Here is a 20908-nt window from a genome sequence, read left to right on the forward strand (position 1 = left end):
GGCAGCTGTTATCAAGTGGAATGACCCAGGGGTCAGCCCTGGGGCTGGTTTTGTTCAACATCTTCATTAATGATCTGGATGATGGGATGGATTGCACCCTCAGCAAGTTCATGGCTGACACTAAGCTGGGGGGGAGGGGTAGATACACTGGAGAGTAGGGATAGGATCCAGAGTGACCTATACAAATTGGAGAATTGGGCCAAAAGAAATCTGATGAGGTTCAACAAGCACAAGTGCAGAGTCCTGCACTTAAGATGGAAGAATCCCATGCACTGCTACAGGCTGGGGACCAACTGGCTAAGCGGCAGTTCTGCAGAAAAGGACCTGGGGATTATAGAGAGGAGAAGCTGGATATGAATCAAGGGTGTGCCTTTGTTGCCAAGACAGCATATTGGGCTGCATTAGTAGGAGCGTTGCCAGCAGATTGAGGGAAGTGATTTTCCCCCTCTATTCGGCACTGGTGAAGCCACATCTGGAGTATTGCGTCCAGTCTTGGGGCCCCCACTGCAGAAAGGATGTGGAAAAATTGGAGACAGTCCAGTGGAGGGCAACAAAAATCATTAGGGGCTGGGGCACATGACTTATGAGGAGAGGTTGAAGGAACTGGGCTTATTTAGCCTGCAGAAGAGAAGAGTGAGGTGGGGATTTGATAGCAGCCTTCAACTACCTGAAGGGGGGTTCCAAAGAAGACGGAGCTAAGCTATTCTCGGTGGTGGCAGGTGACAGAACAAGGAGCAATGGTCTCAAGTTGCGGTGGGGGAAATCTAGATTGGATATTAGGATAAACTATTTCACTAGTAGGGTGATGAAGCACTGGAATGGGTTACCTAGGGAAGTGGTGGAATCTCCATCCTTAGAGGTTTTTAAAGCCTGGCTTGACAAAGCCCTGGCTGGGATGATTTAGCTGGGGTTGGTCATGCTTTGAGCAAGGGGTTTGACTAGATAACCTCCTGAGGTCTCTTCCAAACCTAATCTTCTTTGATTCTATGAATAATATAGCGCTATCATACTCATCTACACTCAGTAGAGACTCCCTGCTGCATTGCAATGCAAGAATTAAAGCCATTTTTAAGTTCCATGAATAAGACAAAGAGTTTGACAGCAAACTAATTTATCTCTCTCCCTGTCCCTCCTCTTGTAACTTGAATTAGTCCAAGAGTACTTTGTTTTCCAAATGAAAAGACAAATAGCTGATATTCCTGGCTGAGTCTGTCCAGAGTGATTTTTGTCTCTATTTCAGTTAACATATAAACTCTTGAAAATGGGGGAAGTGGTTATGAAATACTAACATGGTTTCAGGCTGAGCAATGTTAACTGCTCATACTATAATATACACCTTCACTTTCATTCTATTATTTGTCATTTTAGACAGTGGCCAAGATTGTCTAGGGACTCCAGGGCACATTCTGGGAACTCATAAGGATTACTGTGTTGATACCACTACGCTGTCCACAATGATTTCATTGCTGTATCATCTGTGACTGTGTTTTACCTACACGGGATATCTAATAACAGTAAGTAGGGATAAAAGAGGTTCCTCCATCTATAGCAAGTAAGGTAACATAACTGACAAAAGAGGTTGCTGTGGGCAAACATTTCTAAGGCAGCAGGGTGCTATTGTCACTCATTGCCAAATATTCCTCAGGACAGGAAGAGTGAATGTGGAAAACTTCCCAGTATACACAGTGATCCCTTAGACCTATACTTCAAGGGGGGGGGGGAATTAAGGTACAGAAAAAGGACTAGAATAATTTAACAATATAGTATAGTTAACTTCAGCTACAAATAAGTTGACTCTCCCAACTGTTCTTGATTGCACTGAACTTTTTAAACATACCTTGTATTGGTGGTGCTTTGATGAGTAGCACAAGCTAATCACACTATACAAATAGATGTGAGCTATGGCCCAGATCCTCAACAATATTTAGGCACATAAATCCCCTTGGTTTCAGTAGACATTAAGTGCCTAAATACTTTACAGGATCTGGGCCTAGTTCAGTTATTTAGAATAAGCAAAATCCAAACAAAAGGTTTGTCAGGAAGGCTGGGAAGTTTGAACCCCTATAAATCCAGTAGGATTTTGTGTAAACTCTTCCATTGCAATGGCTTGTTTTCAGCCCACCAAAATTAACTGTTTTGTTCCAGCACCCTGAGACTGAGCAGTGACAAACACCCTCTCTGCAGTAATCTATGGGGCAGTTCATTGGACACAGCATTGAATATGAAGACATATTTTTAAAAAAGAGTGTCCCTTGACTGGCTGAACTGAGTGATCAGTTGCAGTTAATTGAATACTCTAACTGGCTGAACATTAAATGGGCTGCATACGCAGAAGTGCTTTATAAATAGTAAATAAAATGTTTGAAGGTATTTTAAAATAAATTGCTTAAACATTTTTTATACAAAGGGTGTTTTATATACAAAAGTTATTTATTCCATACTCTTTGTGCAGGCTGCCAGATAACCATGATGTTTGACAGCAGGAATAGGTCTTTTCAGCAATGATACATTTATAATGGCATACATGAATTCTGACGGCTTGTGAAGTTCCCTAATTAATTCTTATATAGTGTTCCATTGGCAACAAAATGTATGTTTAGAGATAAAATGAAGCTCAGAGGAATTACTGAACAGTCTGTTCCTTTTTGTACCTCTTGCATTTAGTGTCCAGTATTGTTAATCGCTTTGTTTACCAAGCGGGGTATTGTTTATCACGCCAATGACACAAACTGCCTATTATTTGAGGGAATAGCCCTCAACAAGGCTTAGAGGCTGCAAAGTAATTGCTTACATTTCATGTGTGTTCTGAGACATCAGGTTAAAGATCTCCCTCCTACCAGAAATCTTATTTCAGGACAATCACACCTCCTGGCGGGCGCTGTTCCATTTGTAAAGTGGCTATTTAAAATAATTAAGGCACTGGCTCAAGAAAACGCTTAAAGTTCAGCACATGCTTAAGTCTTATCAAAGTTAACCTATAAACTATGACACTGAAAATTTGAGCCATAATCTACCTGTAAGGAGGAGAAAATACTTACATAAGATTGTACTTCCACAGTAGTTAATGTGTGTATAGTGCTTTGAAAATGTAAATTATTGTATTTGATTGTGTGGGGAAAAGTTTGGCTAGCCTTGCTGTAACCTATCTGTCCTGCTGCAAGCTGCACAGAAAACTGTGCCCTTGGGGGGGATGGATAGCTCAGTGGTTTGAACATTGACCTGCTAAACCCAGGGTTGTGACTTTAATCCTTGAGGAAGCCTTTTGGGGGAACTGGGGTAAAAATCAGGGGATTGGTCCTGTTTTGAGCAGGGGGTTAGACTAGATGACCTCCTGAGGTCCCTTCCAATTCTATGAAAGCATTGCTCAAAGAAATTCTAGACAAAATTGACACACAAAAATATATATTAATATCAAGTGCATTTCAGCAGCAATTGTGCCTTGCAAAGATATTTTTGGTGCAAGGAGATTATGAGCTTGACAAGTTTTTAAAGTATAAAGGTAAGACAGAAAAAAGGCAGCCATGGTACTTATTGCACAAGAGCATACTCAATGCAAAGACCTACACTAGAGTGCCAAACATTACAATGGAGGTTGCTGACAAGAAGTAATCATTTTAAAGACCCTCTAACTGAAAGACTATGATTCTTCTCTATTTTTTTATTTAACTTCCAGCTCTTTTAAATTAAAAAAAAAGCCTTTGAAAATGAAAAACTCAGCTATAATCATAGTTACTCCATCTTATTAGCTGCAATAAACACAAACATTTTTCCATGCACTTTTCCAACTGATTTTTTGAAAGTTCAGTTTTCATTCAGGCATACGAGTGTTTAATTAACAAATAGAAATTAAGCAAATTTAGACTGAATTATGTTCATCTAGAGCCTGATTTGAAGCCCACTGAAACCAATGGACATCTTTCCACTGATTTCAATGGATTTTGGATTAGGCCCATATTACTCCTATATACACCACTTTCCTGTTTTTCTGAAATGGATCTGATTATGAACGTTATATTGATTCACAGTAGGAGTATTTTCACTTTAGAAGAGACGTTTAATAGGTGGGTTAGGTTGAAAATTTCTTGTCAAAACGTTTTCAGCAGAAAATTGGATTTTTGATTAAATGAAAATTTTTGCAACATGTGTCTAATTTGCACAGCAAATTTAAGTTTTCTGGATAAAAATTGAAAAATTTCAAGTTACTTTGACTTTTTGCTAGAAAACCAGCCCCCCCTCCCCCAAACTGAAAAGTTTTGGGCCCAGGATCTTTGGTTTTGTGAGTTTCAGTAAAAAATGAAATGCTTTTGTAAACAATTTAATTTTTGTTCATATTTTTAAAGGAAAAGAAAATTAATTTTGAACTGGCTCTATTCATAAAACTTTTACAAAATACAACCATTGACGAATGAATTATCTCTTTGGCTTGGTTTATATTTTTAAACTTTAAAATTAAATAGTGCACAAGCCCATCAAAGTCAACAACTCATGTGCTTAAAGTTAATCACATACTGGCAGAATCAAGGCCCAAAATAAGTAACTGAAAAAAAAAATCAAACAGGTAATGATTTCTCAAATAAACTTAATTGACGCAATGAGATGATTATTGAAGGATGCTTGTCCAAAAGAGAGTTTAGAGGTTTATCTTAAAGAGGGGCATGTGACCACTATCTTTGATACACTAGAAAAAATGTAACTATTTTAGGTACTGAGGGAAGTGAGAAAAAGGACACAGCATATGGGCATAATTACATAATCCAACCTGCGTTCCCCCCTTCCTCCCGCCATGTCAAGCTCAATTAGAATAAAGACAGTAGAAGTACAGAACTCCAGTACTGAATAAATAAAGACAAACAGTAGTCCTTTCAAACGTTTACTACATACACCAATAGATCTAAGCATCTCTGGTATTCCTTAAGAGCTATTCTAATTACAGCAAGTCTTTGGATATAACAATAAGAAAGGGGGGAGGGAACCCACAATAGAACGAAAACTCTGGAGAAGCAAAAATTGCTGCAACATGCCTAATAACTCTTTTAAAATATTGTGTTCATTCCTTTGTTGTGGTTAACCACTGCAGAGGTGTGAATAGTTTAACAGCCCTTACTTCAATTAGCAGATATGCAAAACAAATATGCTGAAATCTTATTTGAATCATTTTCTCTCCCACATACATAATTTGCCACTTTGAGCAATTTTAATTTAAAATAAATCATTAATTTACTATTTTTTCCTCGAGTGTGTGTGATGAATTTCAACAGCATTTTAAAAAAAATGTAAGAAAGATTCCTCAGTGTCTGTTTTATTTTAATGCTCTATATTGTATGAAATATCCTTATAAAGGGATATACACTATTATGATTCAGTATTGCAGTAGCACCTAGAGTGCTGAACTAAACTGGGGGCCCCATTGTGCTAGACATGGCACATATGCATAATGAGAGACAATCCTTGCCCCAAAAATCTAACCCGGAAAATAAGTAAGACAGCCAAGTGGCTGTGGGGGAGGATAATTGAGGCACAGAGGGATGAAGGGCTCAATTACCAAAAGTGCTCAGCACTCACAAGGTGAAATCCTGGCCCCATCGAAGTCAGTGGCCAAAGTCCTATTGACTTCACCCACTGTCAAGGCCAGATTCTCTCATTTGCACATCAAAATAAATAACCAGCCTCTCGAAAGGGCTGTTGGGTGCTGAGCTCTTTTGAAAACTCTGGCTGCATGTGGCTTTCAAAGGTCACCTTGAGGTAGCCGGGTTTAATTTCCAGACGTCCTGAGTCTGATTCCAGTGCCTTGGGATGTAGTACATGGTATAGCATTACCACACCACAAGACTTGTAACACACACACACACACATATATATATATAACTGATTACAGACATGACATCACCTCAGCTGTTAATTCACAGCAATTATGTTACATTTGTGAATCACAAGTCCACTCAGGCAGGGGATCTCAACCTTTTTCTTTCTGAGCCCCCCGCAACATGCTATAAAACTCCACAGCCCACCTGTGCCATAACAACTGGTTTTCTACATATAAAAGCTAGGGGTAGCAAGCAGGGTACTTGCCCAGGCCCCAGGCCACCCCGTGAAGCTACATTGCTCAGGCTTCTGCTTCAGCCCTGGGCGGCAGAGCTCAAAGCCCCGGCCTTCAGACCTCCATGGCAGGGTTTAGGCTTTCTGCCCTGGGCCCCAGCAAATCTAACACTGGCCCTGCTTGGCAGATCCCCCCTGAAACCTGCTTGTGCCCCACCTCTGAGGGCCCTGGACCCCGGTTGAGAACCACTGCACTAATGAGAGCACGAAGCTGCCTGCAGATCCCATCAATCTGAGCATAGCCTTGCTAGTACTGCAGCAGAAATAAAGGGGAAATGTTTATAGAAATCCTCTAAGCCACAGCTCCTGGAGAGTTATTTGTGGAATGCTCCAAAGTGTGCTCAGCCCTTTGTAGACAGAACAAGACAGGCCTCTGCCCAGTAGTGGATTTAGAGTTAGTGGGGCCCTGTACTCAGCTTCATTTTTGGGGCCCCTCTTTGGGACCCAGCCAAGAAAAAGAACATTCTCTCTTATCTCCCCCCCCACGCCTGTTTTTCATTCTTTTTTTCTTCATCCTCCTCCTATAAGTAATAGGAAGTAAATTAAAATAAAGTGAGGTACTGTGACGTTGCACTCCGTGTGTTTATGGAAATATGCTTCTGAGTGTAAATATGACATAACTGGAATATGCTTTATGCTAAATATGCCATGTAACATATCTCTGAAAAGGTTATGATCTACCGAATCTATTCATCCTATTTGTACGCATGTATCATTTTTATATCTGAAGTTATGAGTGTTGGCTCTATGCTTGTATTTGAAGTGTTTGCTGTAGGAAATACATAAGGGAGGGTGAGCCAACATATTGTGAAGAAACTACTCAAGTAATTGGAAGTACTTAACTAACAGTGGACTTTGGGAGACACCAATCCACAGCTGAGCTTTCCTGGGACCATTCAAACTAATATGTAAACAATGGCATCAGCCTACAGAAAGCTGAACCATTCGTGGACACGTGACTTGCCCACATGGCTACAAACTCCATTTTGTTGCTGTGATTTTGCACTGAAGAACAAAGGGGTTTCCATCCACAAGAGAGAGACTATAAAAGGCCCTGGAAGCCTCTCCATTTTGTCTTCAGCTGGCTTGAGAGATGGCCCCTCCACCCCAAAGAGATGCCTGAAAGAAACTGGAAAAAAAGTACTGTAACTACGGGGCTGTGAGTGATTGCTGAACCCAGGCAATAAACTACAATTTTGGTCTGAAAAGGATTGTACCTGAAATAACATGCAGGGTGAGAAGTTAGTATTTGTAACTGGATCCTTAGTGTATTAAGTTAGCCTTGCGTATTTTGTTTTATTTTACTTAGTAACTTACCTTGTTCTGTCTGTTATTACTTGGAACCACGTAAATCCTACTTTTTATACTTAATAAACTCACTTTTGTTTATTAATTAACCCAGAGTAAGTGATTAATACCTGGGAGACCAAACAGCTGTCTCTCTATCAGTGTTATAGAGGGCAGACACCTTATGAGTTTACACTGTATAAGCCTTATACTGAGTAAAACGGATGTATTCGGGGTTGAGGCTCCCAGAAAGATGGAATACTGGGTGTTGAGAAACTCCCTGTTAACTGAGAAGCCCCTGGGCTAAGTGAATTTTAGTTTCTGTGAACAGTAGGGGGGCATGGCCCAACCTCTTGGTCTGTGTTGGAGCTAACTGGTGTGTCTAGCTCAGCAAGACGGGAGTGGAGGGAAGCCTTTTCTGGCAGGGGCACCCTGTGTTTTACGGTAAATCTGACTCTGCCCCCAAAACTTGCTATCTACAAACACACCCAAAATAGAGCAGGGACGGGTTAAGGGATATGCTAGCAAAGTGACCGAGGTGATGATTAGTTCCTGCAATGTTGGGTTCATGCTTTTTGGTAGGGTTGTTATTTATTCATACTAAATAAAAAGCGTCAGATTCTATTACCCTTACTTGCATTGGGTAGCATCTAAGGAGTCCTACTGAAATAAATGGGACTGTTTGTAGAGGAAGACACTTCTCAATAGGCGAAAGCCTGAGCCCCATTAAAGTCACACCAACTTTAATGTGACTAGGATTCCCTTCCACCCCTGCCTCATGTGAGTAAAAGTATCAAAATCTGTTCGCTCCCATCCTAAAAGTCTCTCTTCAAATGAACTGAAGCTGTGAGAGTGGCTGTCTGAAGCACTGAGACATCAGTAGCCCAGCATTTTGCTTTTGATATCTGCTTCTTCCACAAGAGCTACTTTTCTTACAGGGGTCACCAGGATGTCAGCTGTTCCACGTCAGATCCATGCACTGTATTACAAGCATAAAACCCCAAGGTCTGCATGAGATTTGCCACATAAATTGTTCTTTTCAAAGTGTACTCTGTGTACATTCAGCTAATGTACTCAAAATTCAGATTTAACCTCTGTTTATTAAACTATAATAATAAATAATAAAAATTAATAATAAAGACAAAGGCATGGAATGTAATACTCATATGACTATACTGATTGGATCCTGGGTACTGAGAACAAGCAGTGAACATTATGATAGGCTGGCATTTGATTACTCAGAGGGAGTTCTGCTTATGCAAGTATTGTAGGCTAAGCAGTTTATAGTCTCTGTTAAGTACTGGAGTTCAGGGTCTAGGAAAGTGGATTGAGAGGCAAATGACCTTGAGAGGCATGGGTTCAATTCCCATCTTTACCAGGTTCCCTGTGTGACCTTGGGCCAATCACTGTGGCTCTGCGCCTCAGTTGAAATCAATGTTTGTTGGGTGCCTGAATACCTTTGAGTAACAGGGCCTTAGCCTCTCTGTTTCCCATCTGTAAAATGGGGATAATAAGCACTGCTCTACCTCAGCAGGGTGGTGTCAGGCTAAATGCATGAAACATTCAGAGTTGCTCAGCTATTGTGGTAATGGGGAACCTTATAAGTGCCTAAGATAGAAATAAACCCCATATGAATCTAACTTGACCACTGATCTACTGCATGACCTTGGGAAACTCATTTTGACTATCTGCCTCAGTTTCCACCTTGTATACTGTGAAGAATAATACTTATACTCCTTTGTGAAACCCTTTGACATATAGAACAAGGAGTACTTGTGGCACCTTAGAGACTAACAAATTTATTTGGGCTTAAGCTTTCATGGGCTATAACCCACTTCATTGGATGCATGCACTGGAAAATACAGTAGGAAGATGTATATACACCGAGAACATGAAAAAAATGGGTGTTGCCATATCAACTATAACGAGACTAATCAGTTAAGGTGGGCTATTATCAGCAGGAGAAAAAAACAACAACTTTTGTAGTGATAATCAGGATGGCCTTTGACATATGTGGGTGGAAAGCACTTTATAGGCACTAAGTATTATCTCTCTCTCTCTCTCTGTCTCTCTCTCTCACTCACACACACCCTATACCAGCCACCATTCATTTATATGTTAAAAACACATTATCTGTTAAACGGCTTTCCTTAATCTGCGATTGTTCCATTAGCTTTCCTGCCTGCCCAGCATTCATTGACACTGTTTGTCACATAGGTGCAATTTGAAAAATTTACCTCAGCTTGTTAAATATGTGAGCAGAGTAGAAGGTGGTATTGGAATGATTTTAACTGGGGGAAATGGAGGCGATGCTCATTCTATTGCAAGAGACTTACCAAACTGTTTGATTGGTCTTGATTTGAGGGGAAAAAATAGACAAGAATAGCATTACTATTTTGAATCCCTTTCTAATAAAGCAGTTACAACACCATTTGTAAAATATAAGCTCATATTAGTCCTTCTTACAACTCCTAATACTCTTCTATGACAAGAATGTCTAAAATATAACACATGTGCCAGACTGATCCTTCCAAGTCCTTTAATCTGTCCTACAAAGTCCATTGGAGTATTATAATCCATATCTGGGTTGCCAGTCAGTTAGAAAGGCCCTTTGCTGTTTGTGCTTTCTGTGACTGCCTGCCCTCTGCAGTACTGAAGCAGCATTGTCGGAAGAAGCCTGCACAGTCAGTGGCAAAAAGCAAGTGCTGCTGCCTTCAGGATTGCTAAAGCATTTCGGGGCAAGAGAGCCCAGGAGCAGAAGGACTGGAAACATTCTAGAAACACTGAAATAAAATAAAATATTAAAGTAATAGCTGAAGACCAGAGGGTGGCATTTTCTCCCCAGGCATATTTAAGCAGCAGATGCAAAGGAGCAGTAGACTGGGATCCTTTCTTAAAACCCCCACCCTTTTCCCCTCCCCCCCCCCCAATCATTTGACTCACTATTCACTGTAAGAGAAGCAGATCCAAAGTAAATTAGTTTGTGAGTAAACTTACTGGGTTGCTAGATTATCCTGGAGCTGGATCTCTGTCTTTTTCTAACTCATGGTGAGTGCTAGTGAATTGTATTGGATTGGTGGAAGTAGAGAGCAGAGGCTTCTCTTTGTCTACAAAAATAGAGGTGAGCTATGGAAGTTCAAGGTTCCCCTCATGGTTCTTGACCTGGAGAACACATCCAAGGTTTGTCCTGTCTCCAGACTTAGGCAAACTCCTCTGAAACGGAAAAGAAAGCACCGCAGGTCTAGGTTTTTGATGCAAGGGTTGTAGGATGTCAGCCAACAGCATGGCCCATGTGTGAGCCATGCAGGGAACGGTGAAGCAGAAAGAGTCTTTGCAGGCAGCCAGAGATCCGTAGAGATCTCCGAAGATCTTACACCTACACCATAAATCCTGATGATGCTCCATAGAGCCACTAACCCACAACTCCCAAGATGATCTGCAGGAATGGTCGTTCCCAGGAGACCATGTCTGTGGGAAGTCCTGCCTTTCTTCTGCATGCAGCTCTAAAGTGCAGATGGAATGGGGTTTGCTTCAGCTTATTTTTAAAGACTGAAAAGCAAAGATAAGAGTATTTGACTGTCTGTGTAAAGCCAAGAAAACAGACAATACAGGATGTTTGATGACCTAGTTCAACAAATCCCTGAAGAGTATGTTTGACTTTACAGCATGTACTTTGCTGACTCAGGGCCCAGCTGAAGACATTCATATGAACTGAAGACAACTGTGACATAAAGTAAAATAAGCAGAAATAAACATTCCGGCCATTAGAAATAATATCACCAGCCCCCTTTAACATGTTATATTGGACTCTGCATCACTTTATTAGCAGAATAGTAATTGGTTCCCATCTTTTCAAGCATCCAACCCCATCATTCTTGTTGGAGTCTAATAGTGCCAGACTCTCGGCTTTCCCTAGCATTTAAGCAATGGTATTCAACCCTAAAATGGCTAGCTTTTTTTGTTTAAAGAAAATGAGGCCAGGATTGAAAAAAACAAGGATGATGTTAGTGAAGTCATCTGACTTCTGGCAGTCCCTGGTTTCATAAAAACATGTCAGAGAGTAAGTGGGTTACAACTAACAAAAAGTCTCCTCCCCTCCACTCTCAAGGTCTCAGGCGATTATCATTTGGAGGTGGTTAAAAGAAATAAAATAGGTTGGCTCTCTATGGGCACAGTAGAAAAAGGAGGCTCTCTTGTGGGGGGTGCCGCAAAAGAACAAAGGCGGAAGAGTTGCTGAATCACCACAGATGCTCCACCACATTCAAATAGCTCTAATTCTCCTGAATCTGCAGTACCCAGCAATCAAGCAATTGTGCTGCTGAGAGGAATTTTAACTGGCACTCTAATGACTGAACAAAAATGACACCAAAAAAGTTAGCTTTTTTTGGATAACACCTACAACTGTCATTCAGCCCAGGATACATTTATTGGGGCACAATAACTGAGGCATGCAGCTGCTTAAAGTCAACGTGGGGGTCACCCTACAGACGGATGAGTGATTAATTCTGCAGTAATCACTGTAGGGATTAGCTCCAGAAATGCATCAAAGAATAGCTCCTTTGTCAGCATATTCATTTTCAAAAAGGAGATTTAAAAAAAAAGCATGCAGATAACCTACAAGGTCTAGAAAACAGCTAGGGTGGGGAGACAAGAATGCAGAGGAAGAAGGCAACTGAATTAAGAAACCTGAGCGCTAAGAGTCTAAACTAAAGGTGGCGATCATATGATGTATGTGTAGAGTAGCATTGCTTTTTTTGAGCTTTCATTCAACCTGACAGATTTTGATATAATTTCTATATATGTTACAACTGGCTCCAAAACTGAGCATGACTAAACCCTCCAATTTGTTTTACCACCATATATACTCGATCGTAAGCTGGTTCATTTATAAGCTGACCCCCCCTCCCCAAGATGGATAAGTAAAAATGGAAAAAAATTATGACCCATTCATAAGCCAACCCTATAATTCAGGAGTCAGCAAACTTTGGCTCCCGGGCCATCAGGATAAGCCGCTGGCAGGCCGAGATTGTTTGCTTACCTCGAGCGTCCGCAGGCACAGAGGTAAATCTAATTAAACAAAGTGTCCCAGTCCCGGCGCACCAGCTGCTTACCCTGATGGGCCGGGACAGCAATTGGTGGGGAAATTTTTTGGCGGGGAGAAGCTGGGGGTCAGGGGAGTAACCACTGTGACCACCCCCCCACATGACCCCACCCCTAGCCCAGGACCCTGACACTCTCCCCATCCTATCCCTTCCCACCTTATTTGGGGAGGCCAGGGGAGGATGTCTCTGGCCTGGCTGGAGCTGCTCCGGAAGGCTAGACAGTGCTGCCCAGCCTGCTGCAGCCTGCCAGCCCCGGAGCTGCAGCTGCTTCAGCGGCTGGGGAGGAGCAGCATGGCCAGAAGCAGAGAGAATCAGGCCCCGCCTCTTCCCTTCTGGCTCTGCTGCCTCTCCTTGTTCCCAATGTTGTGGGGAGGGCCTCTGTCCCACCTCTCCCTCGCTATACCCATTCATAAGCCGACCCCCTTCTCTGGTGCGTCCCTTTTTTACTAAAAATGTTCGGTTATGAACGAGTATATACAGTAATTTTGAAGTTTGGGGGTGACTGGTATTGTAATATTTTAAACTACATTGTATATCCTCTCATGCAGCCGGTGGAGGGTGATACTTCATATTTTTGTTGTTGTCACAAAGATGCTGGTGGTGAATGAGTAGTATTATCCTACAGTGAAGAGAAGCAGTAGAAGAAAGTTTCACAAGGGTAGCCACCCATATGGCAATGATTAGCTTTGGAATGAATTATTGCTAATTTCATGGTCTGATCTTGCAACATGTGGAGTACCCTCAACTCCTATTGGCTTCAGTAGCGTTGCATGTAGCACCAGACTAGACTGGGATGCTAACTGGCAAAGAGAATTGGCACAAGAAATAAACCACTTGCAATGGTTGTATGAACATAGAAAATGGAATCTCATGCTCAGAGGATAATTACCATAATCTGTGACACGTCGAGGTGTCAGTTTTAAAAAGTACCTTGAGTCCCTTTGAAAGTCTATCCCAGTGACATTAGAGCTGTTTTAAGAATTGGGAAATGATCTGATGAGAAGTTGAAGATTTTTTCCATTTCACAGCATTGGGATATGGATACATTTCCCATTTTTCATGGTGTCCCCCCGCCCAGTACTTTTAATTGCACAGCAACATATTGCAAGTGACTATCCAAATGCTACTGTGGGAGAAGAGGCAACTCTATGGATAGGTAATGAGACAAAGCCTTCCATCTTTAGGCAAGTCCTGCACAGGCTGGTTGTTACTGTCTGATGGGTGTCCAGTAGTCTGTGTGAAATAGGTAGGTATTCACTCAGGAACGGAGTTGGATCCAAGTTTTCACATCAAAGGTTGGACCCAGGCCCAACCCAAATCCCTACCAGTCTGCAATTATTCATAGTCAGAGGCATAGCTGAGGGATTTGAGCATTGCTGTTTGGGGTTTATTTTTACAATGGTGCTGACTGCACTGTTTTTAGCTCTGATTGCCTCCATTTCCATCCTTACTGAATACGGAAGAAGTTAATTGAAGTCACTGTAGCAAGATTAGCCTTCATTCCCAATGCCTCCAGCTCATTACACACACACATATAGAGTTTGTGACTACAGGTTCTGCTGCAGCAAGAGTAAACTATGAGGGTGAAATCCTGGCCCCAATAAAGTCAGTGGGAGTGTTGTCACTGACATTAATGGGGCCAGGAGTTCATCCCTACAGCCTAACAATACCTTTGTGGAGGTGTCCACCATCAAGATCTGATAAGCAAACAGCCCATTGTACATATGGGCCATTAGGAAAAGCCTCATCCTTATGAATCAATATTTGTCTCCAACAGGTTTTAAAGTCTGCTTGAAAGGATAGCAGCCACTCTGTAAATAACAAGATTGGTGCTCTTCTAACCAATCTTAGCACGTAGTAAAGCCAATACTTTCTTTGGAGGGAGGAAAAAAGTCAGAGGAGCTGGACAATGGCATCGCCCCACTTGTTTCCGTACTTTGTCTCCCAGTCTTTGGTCCAAAGTATGTGACCAGATGTTAGAACACATCCAGATGTTTACAGTTGCCAGAGTTGGACACAGCAGCTTTGGGGGGAGAAGGGGAGGCAGATCTTACAAGTGATGGTAACTTCTCACAGAGTAGGAAAGGGCTTCAATATTTTGTATCTGTTTTTACTTCTTCATTTAATGAGTTACAAGCTAATAAAGATGGAGTTGGTGCAAGCCTAGATTACATAACTGATGACAAAGTAAAACAGTAGCAGGAGTCCAGCGGGATCTGCAGTGCTGCAAACATAAAGCAATATGGTTCAGCTAGGAAGAACTGATTATTTTAACCCTGAAATAGAAATTTGGTCAGCTTACATTAAAAACAGTTTTGTGTCTTTTAGGCCAATCCTCTGGTAATTTAAAGAAAACTGCTATTAGAGTTCACTGCCAAAAAACTGGTGTATAAAATTTGTATGGGTATCATAGCAAAGTCTACATGATGTTTCACCATTGTATTACTTATTACTGCAATATTTCTATTTCCAGCGTGAGAAGCAGAGTGAATGGTTTATGTATAAACTTAAAGCACTATTTAGAGCTTTAAATTAGCTACAATATCGCCCAGGGACTGTCTTTTTGTTCCATATTTGTACAGCACCAAGCACAATGGGCACCTGGTCCTTCACTGGCACTACAACAATACAAATAAATGGGAGTATAATTTTACTGAAATTTGTACATTTAACAGATTAACTGATGATGAAAAAATATTTGTATATATGCAATGTGAGTTAATGTTAAAATGAGAACCTTAACTCGTCCATTTCCAGACTCGGGCATTTAAATTCACAACCTGACCTAAGTTTTTGCATTTAATAGTTCCTGTAGCTATATAATAGATTTGTGCCATCGTTTGATAAACAATTTCATTATTTTGTTCCTTAAGCTTTACTAAAGGGAAGAGGGAACCTTTTTTATTATTGGTTTTCCGGGGCAGTCTAGCATGAGATATTTTGATGTAGTTGTTTTGAGGATTAAAAAGTTGAGCATGAAAATGTATTATTGATTCTGCACTGTGAAGTACAGTATACTGTCCATCTAACTCATCTATTATTGATTAAACCACTCAACAGTCCTAACCTTTCACTTGATCATTCCAAGGTAATTTTTTCATGGGGCTGCCAATGTGCAGTACTCCCAGGTTACACTTACATGGGAGTCTGGATAATTAGTGGGACAACTGCAGTGGAAACCATTTAAAAGATTCTTGTCTATAGTCTCAGAGGGTATATAATTTAAGGCTAGATTTTGACTTGGATCAAACACTCGCACAGGAGAGTGAGAATCCCTCTTAAACCAATGCCGGCGTCCTGGACATTGTGTAAACCCTCACTCCGCCCCCTTGAGCAACAGCCAACATGGCCAAACAAGCTTGTCATCATTTGCTGCTGGTATCAGCCAGCAGCCCCTGAAGCAAGGGGCAAGAGGATGTAGAACTGTAACTCAGTGGGGTGTCTGAGACACAGTACCTCCCAAGGCTACTCCTGGAATGGTGCCGTTTACACGCCACCATTTACTCAGTGCTGTGACTAAAAGTATATGCTGGCCTTTGTAGTCTCTAGTCCTGAAGCTGTATCCTCATGACCTGGTGCATCAGACTGCAGAACGGTGGCCATGGTTTGTAAAATGCACGTGTCTCTCCTTTGCAGTAATATCTGTAATACTTAGATACATTTTTAGTCACACTGATTGTTTGATTTCGGTCTTAGAAAGGAAATAAGAGCTAGCTGTGGAATTAAAGAGTTTGGAATTACCCAAAAAAGAGTTCCCTCTAGGACAAGTTTGAGGCAGGGAAAGCATGCCTTTACCACTGTCCATGCTGTGCCTGTTCTGTAGGTAGAGAAAAAGTTCCATTCCTAGAACACCTTCCATCAACACTAAAATTCACTTTAAAAATACAGGTTGGGATGCCAACACTGGGTTGGACTCTCCCATTCTTATTCACATTGACTAGAAAGTTACTTTGTGTGAAGTCCCCTGAGGGGACAATGGATCTACAGGACTTGTAAGATACAGCTCCACAGGAGTAAGGATGACACAATAATTAGTATGTGGACAGATACCATGGTGATAGCTATATGATAGACTAGTAGAGCAATTCCATGGGAAACAGTTATATTATGCAGACTTAGTAAGGACGTCACAAATCTCTGACATAGGTTATCAAGTTGAATCATATTCATGGATAAAGCTGGTCAAATGTAATTTTTCATATCATTTAACTGAAAATGTTGGCTAATAGTAAAATCAATTTGAGAGCTATTCTTATATATCGGCTTAGGAGTGGTGAATAATTCCGGAATATGTTAGTTTTGAAATCAGGAAAGAAATCCTATAAAATCAGAATTTTGTAAAATCCTTTTTATAGTTGTTCTCCTCCAGGTGCAGCCTATAAGGTTAACTGACCCTTTAATTACCTGGTCAGGCTATGTATGAAGGCCCTAGCACACTTCCCTTTCCTATGCAAGTCCCTTGAAGCAGCCAGAATAAAATCAGTAACAGAAAAAAGAAAAAAAAAAAAACAGGACTGAGATCATCCAGAGCATAGCATCCAGGTTAGACCAAATAGCCTTTTCCTTGTCCTAAATAGGCTCTTGCGTTGATTTTTCCGCAGAAATAGGTTCTGCAACTATTAGCTCTGTTTCAGGGTGTGAGAGTTACAACTCATTAAATGTCAAAGGCAAACATTCTTTGATTTTTCTGAAATGGGGCCCCTTGCCCCAACAGGCTAAAGATTGATTAGCTTCACAGCAGGAAGCTGACTGCTGAAAGAAAGCGGTTGCAAAGCTATAGGAGCAACATCACATACTGACCTGTATTAACATCAAGTGGTGGACGCAGCAGCAGCGGGGAAAAGAAATGAGGGCTTTCGCATTGCCATTAATAATTACTGAAGACACTGAAGCAAGGGGATGTGTGACAGCAAGTGAATTATGAAAAACAAAGTTCCGGGGCCTAATTCTCCTCTTACATTGATGTAAAAGAGGAATAATCCCACTAAAATCAATGCAGTCAAATTGGAGCATAAATTAGTATTGAATGAGGCTCCACAGGGTGAATGGACTCTTAGGGTAGCACATGCCGGCTCTGACAGTCTCACAATCAATATTGCTGATCACTCAGACCTCCCACTGACTAGGGCTGGATTATGTCTTTGCCATGGTCCCTGTGGGTAAGACAACACATGGAATTGTTCCCTTGCCTCGATCCAGGGGGATCTATAGCAGCAGCAAATTATGAGTCCAGTGCCAGCCCAGCCAAGGCTCTCCCCATTCCTTTCACCTCCCTACTTATCTGCTCTGGGTGGGGGAGAGGGGTACCCATGGAGCCCATGTGAGCCATAACAGAAGAGGGAAGGTGTTTTACTACTCATTATGCCCCTAAGAAAACAAGCCAAGGGTAATCAAGCCCCAAACTTTTGCTCATATGCTCAAGCCAAACTTAATCAGAGTGTGTTGTTGGTTTGGAGATTTGGTTAACATTACTTCATTAATTTTCATTATTTTTAACTTCTCTGCCCTTTCTGATTCAAGGTCCAAACAGAAGCCAGACAAGACCCTTCTTTTGAGGTTGTAGCCCAGCTATGAAGACACATGAGCTATGTGTGGTTAGGATAAGCTTGAGCTGAATATTGATATTGTGAGTACTTACTCAAACCAACTGCAAAACCTTTAGTAAAACATGAATTAAAACAACTAACTAAAGTTACTTAAAGTATTATTTGCATGTGATTGATGCCTCTGCTTTCTTTTCAAAATTCAATGTTCTTATAGGATCACCTTTCCTACTTTTGCAACAAGTACCAGATTTTGCTAGTGAATCCTTGAACAGGAAATGGAAATCAATGTGTTTCTTTCTTTAGCATGTTTCTTATACGGTTAGACAAAATTTGTTCCCTGGAATAACAGATTGGCAGGAGAAGTGTGTGTGCGGGGGGAGATCAAAGATAAGAAGATACATGTCTGCAACATGCTAGATGAGCATGGACAGATGTATAAAGCAGTAGCCACCAGCTGGAAATCAGACAACTCATCCTTAGTTTATTTTTCAGTGGTCAAAAACAAAATCCTTGTATGACTTATTCCTAGCATTTAAAGTTTGAAAAGATATTTTCACCCAATTACCTGTGAGCAAATGCCCCAAAAGAGCAGAGAAAAAAAGGATCCAAATGAAAATAAATCAGGGGTGACTCATGCACACCTCCATTTGTACCGTCACTTCTTCTGTTATATTTTTCAGTACCTGCTGATTTGTCTGCCTGACAGATGAAGTCTCTCTATCTTCATTCCTGTCATCTAATGTGTAGCGATGGATCAAATTGCTCCAGATATCTTAAAATACAGCTGCTGCAGACTTTTTACTGTCCTGATCCCAGCATGTCTTTTGAATGATTTTGCACAATTTAATACTGACAAATAAATGACACTTTGTAAAACACTGGGGAACTCTGCACTAGGAATTGGCCAGAACCACAAAAGTGTGGAGTATTCCTCATTTATTTCTATTCTGACAGTGCCTGGATCCCACCAATCCAAGATTAGGACTTCATTTTGCTAGGAATTGTATGCGCAAATAACAAAAATATGGTCCCCTGTTCAAATGACCTGACAATCTATGCAACAAGAGACAATGGTTAGGTACAACACACGGGGAGGAACATAGTGTGACAATGAGTTAATTATGGGTAGCACGATAAAAAGTGATCCCAGCACACCAGCTGCAGTCAGTGTTTTGCACAGCCGAGATAAGTTTTAAAGAAGGATCCGAAGGAGGGCAATGTGATTGTTTGCAGGTAATTACAGGGCCAGTATTGTTGACTTTTTCCATTTTTATTTTCTATAAGGCATATAGTGGCTTCTCTCTTACATGGAAGTGTGCATGTGAGGACATCATAAGATCTCCTGGTATAATAGAAGAAGTGTGCACAAGCTTCTTGGTATGCTTTTTATAAGTAGCAGGAACTGCCAACTAAAAAGTATAGGTTACGGTGTTGAGGGGTCTTCAGCTTTTGAAATAAAACCAAATACAGTAAATGCTGGAAAATGTGCCATACATACCTCGCTACTTATCATGCAGTTTAACAATATGCAGCTGGTATGGGAATGCTGACCTTAAACACAAAGGAAACCAGAGTCACATCCACAGGTAAAATATTAGTGGATCCAGATTGTGATTTTAACACCTCCTATCTTCCTCGTCCCTTCCTGCAAAATAAACTATGGGAAGGGATGGGAACCTGCTTGTGTCTGTCTGCATTTCTAGTGCCCTATTGCTAGTGCCCAGTTCCAGCATGATGTTTGTGAAAATGATGAAAAAAACCGTAGATAACAGAACTAGCCGAAGCAGCACTGAGCATCACAACTGCCTCAGTTATAGAGTTTCCAGGCTGCATGACCAACTGGATTGTCTCCAGCTATCAACAGGAAGGGGATGAAGAGAAAGGACAGTGTGATGAGCACAGACCATGGCTAGCCCACTCCTTCAAGGCTGGGCAATTAGCCTGCTCCTTTCCCATTCTGCAAGTCTGGGGACTTGTAACATATGTTGTTTTAGGGGGTCTGAATAGCATCATAATCCCCTCACCTCCAAGTACAAAGACCTTCAAGAAATTCTTGCTGGAGATTGGCAGTTGTTAGTATCCCAGTGCATTTGGAGACCACCAAGGGTGGAGTGTTATTTAATGGGACAGTGGCAGCAGAGTACCTCCATGGCAGGGTGCAAATCAGAGAACATGTTTGATCTGCTGGCTCGGCAAGGCAAGCTAATGCTATGGGCACTGATCAGCAATTACTGCTTTCTGCTGACAGCAGCAGTCAAAGGAATGGGCAACAGAATACTGGGGAAGCCTGATCACTGATATGACCTATCCTTGTACTATTGGCAAATTAATAATTTGACTCATGCAGCCCTACTAAGTAGCAGCCATGGACTAATTTGCAAGTATTGTCACTCCATCAGTGATTAATGCTGACACATGAGGAGAAGCACAAAGGGCTCTTTCAAGAATGGATCACATTAGCTGAATAAAGACATTTGGCTTTTATTCTAAACACTATGTGCAGTGCATCAGTTTATTACATTTTTTTTTAATTCAAAAGAATTACTCCAAGGAAGGACTGAATCTTTAATATCCCTATTTTTTTAAAAAATATCCATTTCTACAGGGGAAGGAAGGAGAATCAGGGAGAGACTGCTAATGAAGTAGACTCTGTATAGCCTAGAACTATAGGTGGTTTTGAAAACTTGCTCTAAAACATGATTTTGCATCTAGTGTAGACAGTGTGATAGCCTTAAAAACATAGGGTAAATACTTGGCCCATTGAAGTCAATGGCAAAATGCCCATCAACTTCAGTGGGGCCAGGATTTCACCCTATCTTTAATTTAAAAAGAAATACTCTTTTGTTTCAGAATACTACAAAGTGCCTATACACAAGC

General features: G+C 41.1%; 1 long non-coding RNA gene across 2 annotated transcripts in view; it reads left to right on the plus strand.

The window, feature by feature from the left end:
- The window catches only part of LOC120373637, a 32310-nt gene extending 14194 nt beyond the window's left edge, over positions 1-18116 (plus strand). For both annotated transcript variants that reach the window (XR_005585615.1, XR_005585614.1), the window contains exon 4: positions 18006-18116. This is a non-coding gene — a long non-coding RNA (uncharacterized LOC120373637). The remainder of the gene's footprint in view (positions 1-18005) is intronic.
- Positions 18117-20908: the final 2792 nt, after the last annotated feature.

The sequence above is a fragment of the Mauremys reevesii genome, linkage group 10 (assembly GCF_016161935.1).
Source record: "Mauremys reevesii isolate NIE-2019 linkage group 10, ASM1616193v1, whole genome shotgun sequence".
NCBI classification, from domain to species: Eukaryota; Metazoa; Chordata; order Testudines; family Geoemydidae; genus Mauremys; species Mauremys reevesii.